The sequence below is a fragment of the Sinocyclocheilus grahami genome, unplaced genomic scaffold, assembly GCF_001515645.1.
Source record: "Sinocyclocheilus grahami isolate Dianchi unplaced genomic scaffold, SAMN03320097.WGS_v1.1 scaffold1722.1, whole genome shotgun sequence".
Lineage (NCBI taxonomy): Eukaryota > Metazoa > Chordata > Actinopteri > Cypriniformes > Cyprinidae > Sinocyclocheilus > Sinocyclocheilus grahami.
This window is the reverse complement of record NW_015506901.1, coordinates 54245-63687: the sequence shown is the minus strand read 5'-3', so window position 1 is coordinate 63687 and position 9443 is coordinate 54245. Positions and strand designations below refer to the sequence as shown.

The following is a 9443-nucleotide window of genomic DNA, read 5'->3' as shown; positions in this document are numbered from 1 at the left end:
AAAATAAACCAATATATATATATATATATATATATATATATATATATTCACTGCCCCCCCCCGTTCAGCCAGTCAGTGAGAATATTTTCAAAACTTAACCGGTCCGTGGTGTAAAAAAGGTTGGAGACCCCTGCATTAGAGGATGCAGTGTGAGTTCCCTAGAAGGTAAACTATCAAGTTTTAAAGGGGTCATATAATGACATTATTTGGTGTATCAGAATATGTTGACATGCTTTAATGTTCAAAATACACATTATTTTTCACATACTGTACATTTATTGTAGGACCTATATGCCCCGCTTCTCTCAAACGCTTTGTTTTCTACAAAGTCCCTCCTTCCAACAAGTGCAGTCTGCTCTGATTGGCCAGCTGACCCAGTGCATTGTGATTGGCCGAACACCGCAAGCACTCGTCGGAAATGTAACGCCCCTTACCATAATCGCAAGCTTCATCTTTCAAAATAAATGTAAAGACAGAGCCCGAAAGGGGAACAGAGTCGCGTGACACAGTGATGAATCTGGTATGTGTTTGCAGTACACAAGCCACAGTTATAACCGCTGACTCCACTGTGATGTGACCCTGTCTCCAGTGACCCTGTCTCCAGTGTTGGGGAGTAACTAGTTACATGTAATGGAATTACATAATTTAATTACAAAATAAAAGTAATTGTAATCTGTTACAGTTACTGAGAAAAAAATGTGTAATTAAATTAAATTACAGTTACTTATGAAAATGTTAAGGATTACAAAGGGGGTTACATCTGCTTTTTTCCCACATACAGATTTAATTTATTTAATAAATTGCAGTGACTGCTCTAAAATATGAAACACCAATGTTTCAGAAGTTTAGAACAAGCTTATTTGATAACTCTTTTATTTCCTATATGGGTTTATGTATAGCTATGCTTAATTTTTTAAAGATTAGCTGTTTTTTTCCAAGACATTGTTAGATTCCAGTGTTTACTGTCATAGCTATGTAAAGATTTGATTCCAAAAACAGTATCATAGCTGATAAAATATTTCTTGTTATGATTTTAAATATGTATCTAACCTGATTTTGTGGTGGCTGTGCTTCAAAGGGGACACTGATCTTCCACAAGTTGGTATGATTCTTTAGGGTCTTCATGAACGGTCTGTAACATACTTTGGTTAAAATTCCTCAGTGGTCCTGTAAAACAACACCCTTTTTACCTTGCTCTGTTCACAGTGACTCATTTGGGCAAAGGGCATTTCCCTTCAAATGCTAATGAGCTCTGCTCACCTGCCCCTTTCTTCTGTGGAAGAGCAAAGGCGATTTGTAAATAATCTTAAAAAATATAAAGTGTCAGACTTAATTCTTCTGGAGGTGCAGCTGGATCACGAACAATGGGTACTGATCTATCCCTGATTTTTTACTTTTTAACAAAACCTGCCTTGAATTGTCCCTCATTCAGAAAGCAGTCTGGAGTCAAATTATTTGCTTAACGAATTTAAGTGAATTCAGTGGCGCATTTTACCATTAAAAACAAAACTAATGCACTGCTGTCACAGAAACCCCTGCCTCACCAGCCGAATCAGCCTCCTACACCCGCTCACAATCACCTGATTACTAATCACGGACACCTGCACCCACTTACCACACCAGTCAAATACACACTCACCTCAGTCACTCATCGGCTGGTCTCGAGGTTACAAGCATCTCAACTTGGGTTCCTCTCCTGCCTGCCTGCCTAAAGCCTAGGATTCTTCTGCTCTCGACCAAGGAACTTGTATTTGACACCAGATAAGACTGTGTTCTCAGCTTCCAGTTATTCTAAGTTGATTCCTTTCTGTTGGAAGCCTTTTCTCTGTTGTTAAATAAACACTAATCCTTTGAAATACTCTGCCTGTTTGCCTCCTTGTCCCGAGTGTGACAACTGCATCCTCTGTGGCTTTCATGGGGAAAAAAAAAAAAGATGATGTTCTTCTAAATCACAAAACACCTGCATTGCTTACAAGACATTGTCGCTACAGCTGGAGCGTGGAGAAAATGATGTACTTCGTACAACTGGCTGAGGGCGAAAACGTGTTAATATTGGACAGTACATCAGCGGTTGTGGGTGGGGCCTGCACAATATGACATCATACTGCTCAGAAAATCAAAACGGCTTGATAATTGAGACTGTTTAGGATTTTGGGGGATTAAAAAAGGGCGTGAATGGATTTTTATCATTGTAGGGTGGTTGTCCACATACTGCTAAGATACATTTATATGCAAACACCATGTAAAAGTGAATTTTGCATCCAATGTCTACTTAAAAAATTTAAATCATAATTCAAGTGACGAAGGATTTCGAAAGTGTGACAGTAATCAGTGTTGAGTACTACTGTAAGGTTTACCCTGCCTGGTTTACATGTTTGAAAATGATAAACCGTTAAAAACATTAGAAATTTAGAAAAGTAATAATTTAATCCGTTACATTACTTTAATAAAAGTATCATAGCTATTAAAATATTTCTTGTTATGATTTTAAATCTGTATTCAACCTCAGAATGATCTCAAAGTAAAAAGAGGCACTAAAACCGGATTTTGTGGTGGCTGTGCTTCAAAAGTAAATTATTATCATCTTAATTCAAGTGATGAAGGATTTTGAAAAAAATCTGACAGTTTTCAGTGTTGAGTACTACTGTAAAGTTAACCATTCCTGGTTTAAATGGTTGAAAATGATTAACAGTTGAAAACATTTGTTAGACATTAAAAGTAATCAAATGTTTTCAGTTACATTACTTTAATAAAGTAATAGAAAAGTTACACTACTTATTACATTTTAAGTAGGGTAACTTGTAATCTGTAACCCATTTCATTTCCAAAGTAACCTTCCCAACACTGCCTGTCTCTCTCGCTCTCTCACACACACATGATGCGCAAAACTCCGCATTTGAAAAGTCAATAGAAAATACTTAAACTAATAACAAAACAGTAGCTGATTCAGAAGCGCCAGATTGTCATAGCAAAGTCAGAATTACCTCCTCTCCTAGGTTCACGAAACGGTCGTCCATAAAATGCATTGCTGTTCCGTTGTAAGTAATCTTAAAGATTCCTAAATGCATCTACTTTCGGAAGGCCAAATAAAGTGCTTTTGCTTTCGCCTAGAAATACACAACATCTCCCTGACATGGCTGCATCAACACTAACTGCGGTTACTGAAACCGCGCCTTCTTTCTTTGCGTGCACATTTGGGCTGCATTATGCAAATATTTCCACATAGTGACGTAGATATGTGGGGGCGTGTTAGAACGAGCCATTTTAGGGGGGTGTGTCAGAGTCTTAACTTTGATAAAGAATATCTCTTTGGTTTTGAGACTTTAGTCTTTGCAACTTCAGGGATCTTATCTATTCACAATCAGCTTGTAACACTCCAAAGAGAAAGGAAAACTTGAAATCGCATCATATGACCCCTTTAAACAAATCTTGGTCTTGCTTTTTTTTTTTTTTGTATCCATAGCCAATTAATTCACATATGTTTTTTTTTTTACACATCCTGTTGTTCTGACTGGCATGTAAAAAATGCTGCATACTAGTGTTCACAAGGTAAAAACCTCTGGTTTGGGTGACATTGATGGTTTTTAAATGCTACAGAACAGGAACACATGCTGTCAAATGTTGAATAGACTTGTGAAACACAAGATTAGTGTTAATAGTTCTGGGAATTTGTTTTATAAAATGCTTTTATTTTGGTGATTTTTGGCATATATAATGGGTTTTAGTGTCTAAGCAATCGAGAAAACTGCAATAAGGATAGAGAATTTAAAAAAGTAAATAATAATAACCAAGTACGAGCAACAGTGATATTGACACTTCTCAATTAAATATTCTTATGTGTTTAGTTTTAATAAAATTTCTCATTCTGCAGGAAGCACTAATATTAAAAGATCTCAAAAACATTTTTCAAATTGTTAAGATGGATTCATTAAGAGGAACTGGAATCATATCACGTTAAATTTGTTTTAATGCCTTTGTGTATGAATATTAAACTGTGTTCACAGGTACAAATTTATCAGCACCATCAGTGTCACAGGCCTGATAGTATAGATATAGATAGATGTGAGCTCATAGTTGTGGTTTGGTTTGTTCTCTGTCAGCTCCACTGCATTAACCAGTGAGAGAGGAGCAGCAGTTGTTCACTTTCACGAGTTCACACTTACATGTTAATGCTAGAAAACTCAAAGAACAGAGGTAAGTCTGCTGTGTATATAAACCTCTTATCTTGTTAATTGAGTTGATTACTTAATGTGCTCCTCTCGTGTTAATTATCTGAACATGCTCCTCCCAAACTTTGTTAATAAAACATCATTTATTTTCATGTAAATACATAATTATACATGTAGCTAATACCACCATTACAATAAAAGCCATCAATATATGGTTCCATATTGCCCTTGTTCATTAAACACAGCAGAATAGAACTTTCATAAATAGCAAATAAATACTGTTCAATTTGATACAGAATGAGTCTTGACAAAATTTCAGGAAGTCTTGAGGCTTTAATACATCCTGTGTCTTTAACCGTCTGTCGTCATTCGGTCAGTGAGCTCAGTCAACTTCCTTTTGTGCTCTGTGAGTATTATTTTCTCTCTGTGTATTTCAGTGGATGCTAATTGATATTATATTATGTAAATTAAGTTATTTCGTGTTCCTGGAATTTTTTTTCTTTCTTGCTGCTCTCAGAGTTTCAAATCCAGCTCTAGTCCATGATGTATGAGCGAAAGAGGAGTTTGATCGAGATGTTGTGTTGTAGATCAAGGTGTTTGTAAGAGTTGTAAGTGTTTGTCTTTATTCTTGTTATCAGACTGTTGGCTTGAAGTTCCCTAAACAGTTCTCTGCTATGACCAAATCTGTAAAATACAAGTCAGATGTTTTAATGTTTATCTGGACTCATACAGTCATCAACACTATATCTTAATATTTGTTCATCTTTATAAAAATCTTTCCTTTTTTTTTTTTTGTCTGTAAGATTTTGTAAGAAATTGTCAAGTTCCTTAAAATTCACTCAAAACTTCCTTTTTTTTTAGTTTTGAATCTTAAATATTTTAATTAGATTACACTTTTACAGATGCCTTTAGCTCTAGACAAATTATAAAATGTTGTAAAATCCAGTTGATCAGCTCAATGTTCACACTGTAATGAGTTTTTTCTCTTTGTGTTTTAGTGCTGATTTCACACATCCACTCTGGAAACACTGAAGGTGAAAGAATTTGATTAATATATTTCTCACATTTGACTGATTCTAACTGTTACAAACCACCCGAGAGTTGAGAAATGAATGTTACATTTTATTATGATTACAAATGCACCCTTTTAACAAGTTAAATTATTAATGTGACAATTCTGTGGTGAGACATGAAACACCAAAAACATCAGTCTATCAAAAATATCAGATATATTTCTTACATTCTGTAATGTCCACCCAATGAAGGAATCCAATGGTGGCTGAAGGTTTCCTGCACGTTCGGCCTTTTTGGTGCCGCACAAATTACTTTGTCGAAAATACACCAATGGTGCGCAAAGTAATTTAATTTAAATGAAAATCTACTCCATTTTATTATGACCTCGAGTTTAGATTGAGATGCAAATTGGTTGTTTGTCCATTTCTAATTATTGTTCTTCTGGGCATGTGATTAGTTAACTCTTTACTTTATATTTTACTCGTTCATTAGGAATCTGTCGCTCAGAGTGTCTCACGTCTGCCGCTTTACGCAGACCTCACGGTCACAAACTCGCCAGTCTGATCATTAGCCGGAGGTTGTGGCTACTAATTAATTGGCCACCTCATGCTTGCCATTCTTTAAATAGTGGTTCTGTTTAGCCCCCTACAGTCACCCATCTAACAACTTAGTTAAAGCTCAAACAATAATCAGAGGTTATGGCTAGTATTATGAAATATGCCGCCCAATGCTTGTTAATACTTCAACAGTATTTTTATCTAGCTCCCTATAGTTAATCTAACTATATAACAACTTGAATAAATCTGAGACAATAAACAGAGGTTTTGGCTAATACTATGAAGTATGCTGAACCATGCTTACTAATAGCCCAGTAGTATTTTGTCTAGGAAGGAAGTGGGGGAAAGGAACAAATGTATAGGTGAGAAAGAAGCTTTCCCAGATCTTCTCTCAGTGAGATGTGGAAACAGATGCCTGTATGTTAATACACTGTGTTTGCATTGTCAGTATCTCAGAAAATCAAAGTGTCTGAGGTTCTTCCAGACTTACAATTCACTGTGAAATCAAAACAGTGAGAGATGAGTTATTTTGTTGAAAAACTTTCACAACTCATGTTTCCAAATTCCCAATGATTATATTGACAGGTCTTCAATAAATGACTATAACAGTTATAAAGAACAACATTTCAGTCTAACCTGATTTAGCATCTATGTATTACAATCAAGTTACTGGGTTCATACAGTAAAAGCAGCACATTATTTTCATTATGAATTGTTGTCATTGTTCAGAAAAACCAAAACCCAAAGTGAGCATTAAACCTGATCAACATGTATTCAGAGGAGAGACAGTCACTCTCAGATGTGACATTAGCACATATCAGTTCAAGTTAATTTGTGCATTTGCGTCTATTTGTGCATATATAAATTGTGCGTATATAAGAGAGAACAGTCATCCTGTTAATAACACTGTACACTGTGAGTCTGTGTTTCTGTATTTATTGCACTAAACAAGTGCAGTATGCATTAGTTACACTTAAACTAATACTTCGGGTTAGGGGCGGGAGTGCTGGATTTTTTAAAAATCTGTTTTTGTTCATGTTTTTATTATTGTCTCCACATTGTTAATATAGTCTTACTATTAATAAGTATGTTTCCTCTGTTCTGTAGCTGGTGTGATTCTGCAGAGTCCTGTTCATACTGTGATAACCATTGAAATGTTCCTGTATCATTTAATGCATTATTTTAAAGGGATCATATGATGTTGCTAAAAAGAACATTATTTTGTGTATTTCGTGTAATGAAATGTGTTTATGCGGTTTAAGGTTCAAAAAACATACTGTACATGATTGTTTCTCCTCTATGCCCCGCCTTTCTGAAACGTGTCGATTTTTACAAAGCTCATCGTTCTGAAAAGCGAGGTGTGCTCTGATTGGACAGCCATCCAGTGCGTTGTGATTGGCCGAATACCTCAAGCGTGTGATGCAAATGTTACGCCCCTTACCATATTGTGATACCTTGTCCCGGCCGGAGCGAGGAGACAAAAACATTAAAACCCATTATAAAGGAGGCATTTGTTGCATCCAGTGGGGACATAATTATGAATTATAATGACTTATACTGTCTTTTTACGCATTGCATTGCATCGCGCCACGTAAACATAAAACCATGTCTGCATTTGTGATCCGAGAAATGACAAACAACAAGCGCTACTCTACTCTGCTCAAAACTCGCGTTTGAATCGTCAGTGGCAAATTCTTTAAACATAGAAAACTTACTTACAGTCTGTGAGTCAGAACAGCCAGCATTGTAGTCTACTCTCCCAGGATCAGGAAACGTCCTCCATAAAATGCGCTGGACACATCTGAATATTTGGGTTGAACTGTTCTGGAACAGTGTTGTAAATACAACTTAACCACTGATTTCTAGTCGTGTCCTCTTTTGGAAGGCCAAACAAAGTAGTTTCGCTTTCACAACGAAACACAGCGTCACACATGACGGGCTAGAGTGAGCAGTGGCCGGCGGCCTAGAGTGAGCGGAGGCCGGCTTGAGTGAGTGGAGGCGGGCAGGCTTCAGAACGGTTGACTGAAGGAGATCCAGTGACTCTGATCTGTGAGGCATTCAGTCCTTTTACCGAGTCTGACGCAGGTAAATACTTCTGTTATGGAGCAGAGAGAGGAGGATCACAAACATCAAACATCGGTGATGAAGTTACACTGACAGTAGGTGAGTTTGATCATCTCTTCATACTCACACTCTTTACATGTTATTAAATGAGTGATTTCTCAATTTCAGTTCCTAGAGCAGTTTTAAGTGTTTCTCCACAGAAGTGGTTGACTGAAGGAGATCCAGTGACTCTGATCTGTGAGGTTTACGGCTCCTCTACAGGCTGGACATTCAGCTGGTACACTCTAACTGCTTCATCAGGTAAGATATAATGTGCTTCATGCCTTAACATCTGAATTAACTATTATTGTTCAAGTAAGAAATATTATTGAGATTAAAAAATACGGAGTCAATCTAAATCGTTTTATACCAGAGGTAATTTACAAGACTTCTGTGGAAACAGCTTCTTAAGGTAACTGCACATTTTTACTGTTTACAGACTACAGAAATCGTTATAATCTCCTTTCAGACAGCAGCAGAGGAGCTGGAAGAAACTATACTTTCAGTTCTGCTGCTCTAAAACACACAGGAGTTTATGTGTGCAGAGCAGAGAGGTTATTATACAACCTACAGCAACACACAGCCAGTATGGGTCACTGGTGAGTTCAAACTGAATGAATGAAGCCCTAACAAGAATGTGTGAGAGTGTGTTATATGAGACACTAACTGATTACTCTGTATCATGAGAAATCAAATTCCTTGATTTTTATATACTGTTTCAGAAATCAAAACTCGCCGTTCCAAAATATAGCATATAGTAAATGCAACAGCCTCTATAAGCTGAGCATTACACTGATTTTTCCACAGGTAATGGGTGAAGGATCTGAGGATCTCATTTGAGCTATTAAATAGCAATCTTTGTATATGCAGCTTGAAGAGAGCAAACATACATCTGTGCTTGACTTCATTTATGTTGTTTCTTCATCTCTTTCATATTACTTTGTCATTCTCATTTACACATTTAATTTCTTAATATTAATTTTATTCACTAACATATTACTTTTTTATTTTATATGATTTAATGTTACTGTCTAATCATCAACATCATTCAGCTTCTGGCAAGTTCATTATTACTGTAGGATGTTTACTCCTGCTATGCAATGTAGCAGTTTGCCACATGAATAAACAGCAGAATGTGTGGTTATGGGTGTTTATTTGCACTTAAAATGTGACTCATCCAATCAGAATTTAGAGTCGAAACTTCAGTTTTGTAATAAGAAATGAGGTACAAGAAAGCTATGATATATTGTGATTTACAAATATGTTAAAAAATGATTCTGTCATAATTCACTGCTATTTTTGAATGGCTGTCGATACAGAAAAAAAGCTTTTTGCTGCCAGAAAGTGTAGTTATGACATCTACCAGCAGGGACTGATGAGGTACCAGCAAAACTTTGACTCCTTTGTTACGGCCCATTTAATTCTATGGAAGCCCGTTTCCGCCACTAAATAAAAAAATATAATTCTGTAAGTCATAATAATGAGAAACTTTCTCGTAATAATGACTTAGTTTCTCGAAATAATGACTTATTTTCTCATAATAATGACTTAGTTTCTCGTAATAATGAGAAACTTTCTCGTAATAATGACTTAGTTTCTC

The 9443-nt window shown here is 36.2% G+C and overlaps 2 pseudogenes; both read left to right on the top strand.

The window, feature by feature from the left end:
• The window catches only part of LOC107572240 (Fc receptor-like protein 5), a 24795-nt pseudogene extending 19572 nt beyond the window's left edge, over positions 1-5223 (top strand).
• A 218-nt stretch (positions 5224-5441) lies between these two features.
• LOC107572239 (Fc receptor-like protein 2) overlaps positions 5442-9443 on the top strand; it is a 5524-nt pseudogene continuing 1522 nt past the window's right edge.